We start from the raw sequence: 9,900 nt of genomic DNA on the forward strand, positions 1-9,900 counted from the left end.
CTTCCTGGGATAGCCAAACTCATCCCGCTGGGCTCGGGACTGAGGGAAATAATCTGATGCTGGCTCTGCTGTCTTTAGAGACTGAGCATACACAGGACTATGCAAAAGAGAAAAAGGTTATTAAACCTTATAATATACTGCAAATTGCACAAAGGGATAGTTTAAACTGAAAAATAAAAATATTAAAGCTCACTACTGTATGCACGGCACTGAGGCAATAACATCCAAAAGGTCTTTTAAGTTCATTTAACTGTCAAAGCCTCATCCTGCAAACAGAGAAGACTGAATTTACAGAAGCAACAGCCTCTTTAAGCTTTTATTTTCTTTTCACAACAAACAATGCCACAGTAATTTTCTATATCCCTACAATTATTTTCAAAGCGTTTTAAATTCACCTTCAACATTTTCATTGAAAAAAACTGGCCCTCCTTGAGGGATTAAAACATGAGCAAGCTCCAGCCTGTCTCTGCAGCAGAAGGCTGCTACGTGTGAGGAGACTGCTGTGCTCTCCCTGAGCTGCACCCTGGCACACAAGTCCTCTGCAGAAGTTGCAGCAAGAGCTGCAGCAGCTGCTGCTGAGGGGGATTCAAGTGAGGAAGCACAAGCAGGGAACTGTGGTTCTAAACAGCAATGAAATCAATGCCTCTGGGATTAGAGGAAAACCAGAGAAGCCTCTGGATAAAGCAGTATTTTAGGATTTGTATGTGAATAATCCAGTCAAAAGCTTTGCCATTTACTGGACCTTTGTTGCTTGCTGTGCCACTGGCAAAGCTGCAAAGTCATTCGGAATCTCCAAACCAGGGCATAAAGTGAGAATGAGCACAAAAGACAAAAAATAGCAGCATACCTGTAATCCTGCCTTTGATTTGGGATTGAGGCATCATTAAAATCTTCTCTTTTCAGTACAACTTTTGGAATTTGTCCAGCCCAGGCATCCTGTGTGTAGGGGATCAGGTGGTTACACAGAGCAAAATGACAACAAATTAGAACAACCAGTTCTCCAGGTACAGAATGTTAGAAGGTATAAACCAGTTTTTCACTTACAAAATACAATGTCAAGGCTACAACTCACAGTCTGGGGTGTGAGAAAGCCCTAAGTCCTGCAGCTCTGACCCAAAAAGATTCCTTTTACAAAGAGTTTTCTTCTCTCCCAAACTGCAGGATTGGGTCTGATTCGCACCTTGGGAACAACAGCATCAGCAGGACTAAATTCTGAATTAGTTAAAAATTGAACAGCACCATCTCCTGGTAAAGGCAGGCTCAGACCTGCTGCAGTGCCAAGCTATTGATACTCCACAGATGGATTTAGTACTAAATAATGTAGCAGACTAGATTATTTTCTCCCTTTTCTCAGACAGCCTTCAATGTCTCCTTCTTACACACTGTGTGTTCCTTAATATGTAAAATAATCCCGTGAAGTACCAAATGAGGAAATGAACACACACACACAAATATTCCCTTTCAGTGATTCTTTGTATTTTATATTGATTTTTAATGGTATTTATCCATCTTTTCTCTTGACACCCACTAGTTCAAGCCCTGATCTCTACTACATTTTGCCTAATGAAGAAACCTGGCACAGCAGAGCACAATCTCTTTTTACAGATGGTCTTCTAACTGGCCAAAAATGGAAATAGTTGTTTGAACATCCTGTAAAAATTATCCCTAGTTCTTTGCTTTCTCCTATGCAAATTAGTTTCACTTAATCCTTGATGAAAAGTTTCACCTTCTCACATGCATTCAGCTGATCTTGGAAATCAAATGCTAGGAGACTTTAAACTCAAATTCCCTTTTTTTTTTTTGCTATTCCCATTGCACTGTGCTGATCCTCAAGGCCTGGGGCTGTGCTGTGCCCCCTGGGCCATCTCTTACCCCGGCTGGCTGCCGGTGCCCGTGCCCCGGGCTGGCAGTATCTTGGAAATCAAATGCTAGGAGACTTGAAACTCAAATTCCCTTTTTTTTTTTTTTTTTGCTATTCCCATTGCATTGTGCTGATCCTCACGGCCTGGGGCTGTGCTGTGCCCCCTGTGCCATCTCTTACCCCGGCTGGCTGCCGGTGCCCGTGCCCCGGGCTGGCAGCTGGGCTGAATTCAGGGCTGAATGCAGGGTTCTGCTGTGCTCCGCTGTGGGGAGGCTGGGGCTGGCTCCTGGGGGAAGCAGTGGGAGTTTCTGGAGGCTTTGGCTGTTTCCTGGGGGGGACAATGGGAATTCAGAGCATCAGCAATGCTGAGGGTCTTGACAGATGTTTTTTGTGCTGCAGATTGGTTCAACAGTGCTTTAATGACCTGTGGCAATGGCTGTACAAGAGCTGGGTATTATTACAGCTTTTCTATGTCAGAGCAAGTGCCAGTGACACACTTCTGGGGCTCAGTGACAGAAGAAAAAACCCATATTGTCAGTGTACTTGAGAGAGGTGTCACTGGGAAAAAGTGTTGAAAGCAAAAAGCAGCTCAAATTGCCAATATCTGAGACCCAAGAGTGGGAGGAATGGTGTTTAAACACCAAGTCTCTTGTCAATGGTTATCGGTCTTACTCTTTTTTTTTTTAGACCTGTGGAAAAAAATCCCTAAGAGCAAATAAATCAGAAATACACATTTGGTGGTGTTGGATTTAAGTAGTAAATGTACTTATCAATCTTTAAAGCTTGCCTAGTGAGCCCTAAAGAAAAGCAATGACTGAGAGTGAGGAGGTAAAATGCTGAGTAAGTGCTGAGTGCTCAGGTAAGATGCTTTGAGTTAGTTTTAAATTGTATAAATAGTATTTTGGCAGTATGGCAACCTTGTGCTTTTAAACATCCAGGGGTTAAAAATTAACCAGAATACCAGACTCCTTTTGCTGTACTTCCATTTTGAGTACAAAACTCCTTATAAGTGCACCCAGAGTCACTTACCCAGCTTTTTGCATTTTCAAGCAGCAGACAGCAGAAAATATTACAACCACTATGATAACCAGTGCCACTGCAGGGAGAGTAGCCACTAAAATGAAATCCAGAGTGTTCCAAAGGTGGTTACATTTGGGGCCCATGTACCAGTACTCCTTCCAGCCTATTCTGTAGTAATCACATCTGTAAATAAAAATATTCACTTTTAGCAGCAGCATTTTATTCAAAGTAAGCAATACCAAAAAAGTACAATATTTTGCTATATAATTATTTATTATTCAACACTGCAGAGGCCAAGAGATTCACTATTTTTCCTGTTTGTTCAAAGGTGCTTTTTATCTTAGTTACACCAATCTGTTTCCAGATTTGATGCAAAAGTACTTTGCCAGGCTCTGAGTAACCAAGTCCAAGTTGGTATTTCAGGAGTCCAAGATAAGGAGCTTTGATGGGAACAGGGTGCAGTACCCAAGTCATGGCCTGGCTCAGGTCAAAGATCTCTTTGTGTGCTCTCAGCATGGCAAAGCTGCTGAGTGGAAGTGAAACCTCACATTTCTGGCTGTCATTATGATACAGATTTTTTAAAAGGGAAAAAAACCCAACTACGTCATGGAGAATAGAACATTAAGATATCTCATTTTTTTTTTTTTTACTCAAAAGAAAATTTGATCAACCTGAGAAACAAATGAACTTGCAATTACACAGCAAATCCAGTTCTAAAGTAAAATAGTTGAGAGAACAAGAAGCCTGTAAAAAATAAGGGCTACAATGATTACCTACATTAGGAATGTCATAGCCCACACATATATTTAAAAAGAAAACACTCTGCCCAAATCCCTGATTAGATTCTGTGTACCACAGTTACAAACTTATGCAGACTGTGAATGAAGATCAACATTTATTTTCATGGATCACTTTGGAGGATCTAAATTTAGTTCACCATTTAGAATATATTTGACATTTACATGGTGTATATTTAAACAAACAAACCAAGCCCACACAGTACCTGCAAAAAGGTTCTCCATTTTTACACTGACAAGGGATATTTGCAGGACAGAATCCATCTGTATTACCCGGACAGGGCTCCAAGTCTGCAACTCCATCGCAGTTGGCTGTGAATTAAAACAAGTATTTAATGCAATTATACAGTAACATACTGTCAGTGGGCTGTGTTGCTAATTACACCAGAAATTTATGCTTCAGATGTACTCTGTAGATGGTACTAAATCTTACTTTGCTGTGACTTGTCACTTGAAAATGTTGAAGCTATTTGAGAAATGAAAATTTACCTGCTTAAATTACTTTACCCAGAATGTGTACTTATCTTCCCATTGGCCAGGAAATTGTGTGGCTTGTGTTGTTATGGTTTTTATCTCATAATTTTAAGTGTGGTTGTGTCTGAATTCCACTATATATCATCTCTGGCTTGTTGGCAAAGACTAAAAGCCATAAGACTCATTAGAAATTCCAACCTCCCAGTTATAATCCAAATGAGAACCTTTTTGTGTGTTTTACAATGGGATTATTCCTTGGCTTAGCCTACAAAAGGATCTGGTTTGCATTAATGTTGGTTCTCCTCTCTTTTGCTGTGTAAACACTGGGCTGTAAATTATGTCCCAGCATCTGAGTGTTTACAGTATTTCATAGGTATTTGGCTGGCTAAAAATAACTCCCTCAGCAGCCCAAACCATCATCAGACACCAGCACGTTTGGCACTCCCACCCCACACCCTCTGCTCCCCGTTCTCTCCTGCTCAGCACTCGGACTCAGCTCCAGGCACCACCCTGAGCATTCAGAAAAGCCCCCAGAGCCAAATGTAATTGTGCACAAGAGCTCCCAGGGAGAGGAGCCACGCTTGGAATGGAGCCAGAGGCAGAACGGGCCGAGATCTCTGAGCAGACCCTTCCGAGCCCAGCAGGAACTGCTGGAGCAGCTTCAGTGGCACTGTCCCTGTCCTGGACTTCCACCAGAGCCAGCTCCTGACTGAGGCACTGTCAGCCAGAGGAACTGTGCTGGGAGCAGCCTGCACTGCACTCCTTCCTTTCCACTGTCCAAGTCCCTCTAATCCAACACTTAGTGCTTATCAGAGATAAATGTGTTTGCAGAGACCAAGGCTTGCACCAGCCCATTTACACACACTGCATGCCCTCCTCTCCAGAGGCATCAGCACTGGAACATCTTCCAAGAAAACCCAACTACAGGTCATGTGTTATGGCTATAAAGTACAGAACAATGAAAAACCCCAAGCAGCATTTGGCATGGTTCATCTGGGAGATAAGCAATGTTTTTAACTACCCCTCTGATCAGTAACACAAATTACAATTCTTTTAGCAATGATATAAAAAATACTAAGGCAGCAGCAAATCACCAGTTGTGGTTCTGCTGGGAGAGAAGGAGTGTGTGCCCTTTGCTAATAATGCTCTAATATTCCATGTGATAAAGGAACTCACTGCTGAGCCCTTACTGTATCTACGTAAATGCCAAGGTAGCCTTCAAGTGGTAACTTTTTTTTGCAAATGAAAGTTTAGAGTGGCATTAAAAAATGCCTCAGATCACATACCAAAACTCTTATTAGAAAAATAATAACTGCAGCTGGTTTACACTGCCATTGGCTTAGGGATACCCAATTACAAGTAACTGGTAGCTACCAGGTACAGAACAGTGAGGATAAAATAAATACATATATCAGTTAAATATGTGGGAAATCTTCTCATAAAATAATTGCAGGCCAATACTGGTCTAACAGAACCAGAAACAATTCCATTACTTCACTATTCACCTAAAATAACTTTTCTATTAGCTAATTCTTGCTGTCATGCTCTTAATTATTGACAATTTTCTCCCTGTCAGTATCAAAAACAGTCTAAGAACACTTGCTATTAAAAAGTGTATGATTTTTTAAACTCATATACCAATTGTTTTCTTCCCTACTGAAATAGAACCAAACAATTTAACTCATTTAAAAATACCCTTCTGAAATCCAGAGACTGCCTCAAAATGATCCCAAGCCACCAGGACACTGAGTTTCAGGTGTCATGAATTCATATGGCTGTAACCTCGTTCCCTGTGACACCAAACACAGGACAGCAGCTGTCTCACCAAGGCTGTCACATCTGCATTGCTTTGCAGTTATCTGAAATAAAGCCAGCCTAAAGCCTAAGGAGGATTCCCAAGCAGCACTCCCCCCCAAGGCTGCAGTGCCCCAGCAGCACTGCCCACAGGAGGGGACATGGCCCTGTCCCTGCTCTGAGAAGCCACAAAGCAGAATTCCAGCAGCTCTTACGTTGTGAAGCTTCGCTCAGCAAGGGGCTGGCCAGGACCAGGACACACAGCAGCACTCTCAGAAAGGACATCTGGCCTTTTCTTCCAGACTTTGCCAGAGCAGAATGAGCTTCCCTTTCTGCTGCTGTGGATTGTGGATTTTGAGCTTTTTTTACAGCATCCTTCTCTATAAAGAATTACTAATTAACTTAAGACTGATACACCTCCCTGATAACTTACCCGGCATATTTTCCTTTATGAAACAAACTAGTTCCATAAAAATATCTCATTAATCTTGCTGTTTCTGAATTTTTTTAATCAGATGTAAGGTATTCATTTAATGACATAAATTTCAACACACCAAGGTATCTGTCAGGAGCCTCTCTCTCCTCCTTTTAGGCTTATGTTACCTTTTACAGATAACAAACTGGGACTATATGCAGACAGTTTCCTGGAATAGACATTGTTTTTAAAGACAAAACCATGGTCCTGAAGCCATAGAAGATGCATGGGATGGAAAGGAGGGAATCCTGTAATTGGATGCATCTACCATTAAGTTTTGTCAATTAATTTTTCATTTTTCTGAGAAAATAATAGAAAATACCCATGTGGCAAGGATGAGTGATGACAGAAACTCACACCTTAGCACACCCCCTGTCATCTTTCTTGTTTATTATTTAAGGAGTCCTTAAAAATTCTCAACATTCTGCACAAGAAGATCCTGACTCTGCGGTCACCCCAAACACTACCCAGGTTACACCCAAAGTTTGTGCAGTTTGCCTGCATTGAAGCTGAAGTTAGCAAATTGTTTTTAGCACAAGGCTTTCAAAACTAATCCATAACTGATAAAATCCCAACGTGGATTTCCTAATTTGACAGGAGCTGGCTGCTTATGTAAACATGCCGAGCACAGTTACATTAACAGCAAAAGGTAAACTTTAACCTTTGCTTTTCAAAGGATAAATAATGATCTCTAAAAATCAATGCCTAGCAAATTCTTGAAAGCATACTGCTTTGGCTAAAGCCCAAAGCACTTAATATTACAGCAGTAGATAAGAGATTCTCAGTCCTGCCAGAAGATTGCTTTACAACAGAGCACAACAAAGAAATTCATATTTACCTCAGTGAAAGAAATTGCATGATCCTTCTTCAGATGTAAGGCAGAAGTGTGAAGAAGCAGCTGCTGCAGATGCTCCATTCTCCTGCTGCCAGGGAATTCCCCTCTGGCTCCAGCTGCCAGCTGCTCAGTGGGAGCCTCGCGTTGGCTGATGAACAAACACCTTTACCTGGGCTGTCAGATTTCATTCAAGGATGCACAACAGCAACGGGCAGATTCTCCTTGGGTGAGATTTTTTAATGAGGCAGGTTAAAAATCCCAAACTCTTGACTTTGCTACGTCATTGGCATTTACTGGATGCAGAGGGTTTGGACCTGGCCTCAGGAAGGGCTGCAGAGGCTGAGAGTCAGTTTCTGTTTTCAGTGCCCACTTGGGTAACAGCAAATAAACCCAGAGCCAGCAGACCTGAACAGCTGAGAGCTTTGTACTGCACAGCACACCCATTTCCTCCTCTTATTGTCTGAGTTTCTGGAACTCAGCTCTATCAACTGCCAAGTTATTCATTCTATAACAACATCCAGGCTCAGTTAATTTCTTCAAAGAGAGGCATATAAATAAACCAAAGTTGCTGACCAAAATCAGTGGTGGAAGATGGAACTGCTCATGATCTTTAATTTTAATTCAGATCTGGTTCAATATGGCTGTGGAGACCAATCTCTCCTCCTGCAGCATTGCAGGGGCCCTGAGAGTGACACAAATTGAGCACAGGCTATGGATTCCCCAAACACTGGTGTCAGGACTGCTACAAATAGAGCCCACAAAAGGTTACCAAGGCTTGAAACCATCACAGGCTCAGTTTACACCTGGTCACAGCACTGGAATTTCTTTCAGCTATTGCAGTTGCAGCCAAATCCATCTCCCATGCCTGTAAGGACAAAGGAGTAACTGCACCTTGAACAAGGGTGTTTGCCTCTGCCCACAGTGAACCCAGGGTTCCACTGGCTTTGTTCTCTGGCTCTGGTCCACAGCAAAAGCACAACAGGGGCAGGAAGAAAGACACCCTGACTTGTAGAATGGCTTCAATCACAACCTTTCTTGGCTGCAGCTTGCCATCAGCACGTTGCTGAGCTTGGCTTCTGGGAATCCTGCACTTTAAAATGAAAACCACACACAATCCAGTGCCTACTGACTGTCCTTTTAAAAAAGTATTGGCTTCCTGGGACCCCACTTTCTTTTTGGATTTCAAATATGTTTTCAGCATTTCACTGAAATACTCCAAACTTTGACTACAAGGTAACAACTGCTGCATTCCAATACCCTTCCAGTACCTCCCAAGCTGTTCAAGAATCACAGGGACAATGTGCCATAAAAACATTCTCATTACTCATTCACACAGTTTTCCTCCTTTTGAGTAATTCACTCTTTAGCTTACACCATGGATTACATAATTTATGACCCTGGCTTGGCAAATTACTTTATCTGGAAGACTGGCAGAGTCACACTGAGACAAACACATTTACCACCTGCTGCCTTCTTGAACAGTGTCTCTCCTCCAGCATGGGTAAAAACTTCAGTTTTCCCAAGTCCTGAACTACACCATTCTTTAGAAAAAACTACCAAGAGAAGAAAATGGAAGCACTTCTCAAAATTTAGGCCACGGAGCATTGATCTGTCCTGTTGCTTCAGGGATTTCTTCCAGAAGTGTTTTCAGTACTTCAGGGGTGAAGTTTTTCCCCCAACATTAATAAACCAAGTGTGACTTAGTCATCAGAAATGAACTCTTAAAAAGTACTTGAAAGGGAAGGAATTGACAAATTTCCTACAGATGAAAACAACACACAGAAATTAAACTTACTTTTAAAAAAGTATCTTATCACCCTTTATTTCCAGGTGCCTCAGAGTGATATGACAAAATAAAGTATCACAATCAGTTTTATGTAAATAAAAAATTAATATCAACAGGCTCCAAATCTGTCTATATTGAATACAACCAACCATAAATAAAACCCCCATGCATTAAATTAAAGCTATTTCTGTATTATAAAATACCATGTGACCCCATTCTTTAAGACATTGATTTTTTCACAAATATATAACTTATATAAAAATTACAATATACATTCTTCATTTTATGTTGCTGTATTATTGCATTGTGAAATAAACTTAAGTGACTCTTAAGGATACATTTGAGAGGCATTTCAAAGTGTTTCACTACAAATTAATAAAACCATGTCTCACAATAAAACTTTTCCCATGTTTTACGTTAACTTTTCAGTGTAACAGATTCATCTATTGGGTCTGAAATCTTCCAGAGTCCAAGTCAGGCACGTGGTTACCCAGGACTCACAAGCACGGACGGCATTATCTAGATCTGACTTTGCTTTTTTAAAGCCATTGCATAGCACCTTTACTAGAAATTACTAATACAGACATGTGGCTACAGCTCCTTGCAGTCAGCCCTGAAGTATTAAATAATCCCTGGAGGTTCAGATGTCTGAACTGAAAGCAGAGAACACACCCAGCCAGAATACAAAACTTGCCATCCTTTTCTCCCACTTTCTTTGGCTGCAGTTAGGGAAGAGTTATCTTCAGCTGTACCTGTTTCACAACCAAAACCTTCTAATTTTAACCCACTGTGTGGGGATAGTAAACAAAAACTGGTGATACAAATGAAACAAACAGAAAAATACCCTGCCTTGAGGAG

This window comes from Passer montanus, unplaced genomic scaffold (genome assembly GCF_014805655.1).
Source record: "Passer montanus isolate IOZ18808 unplaced genomic scaffold, ASM1480565v1 scaffold49, whole genome shotgun sequence".
Taxonomy (NCBI): Eukaryota; Metazoa; Chordata; class Aves; order Passeriformes; family Passeridae; genus Passer; species Passer montanus.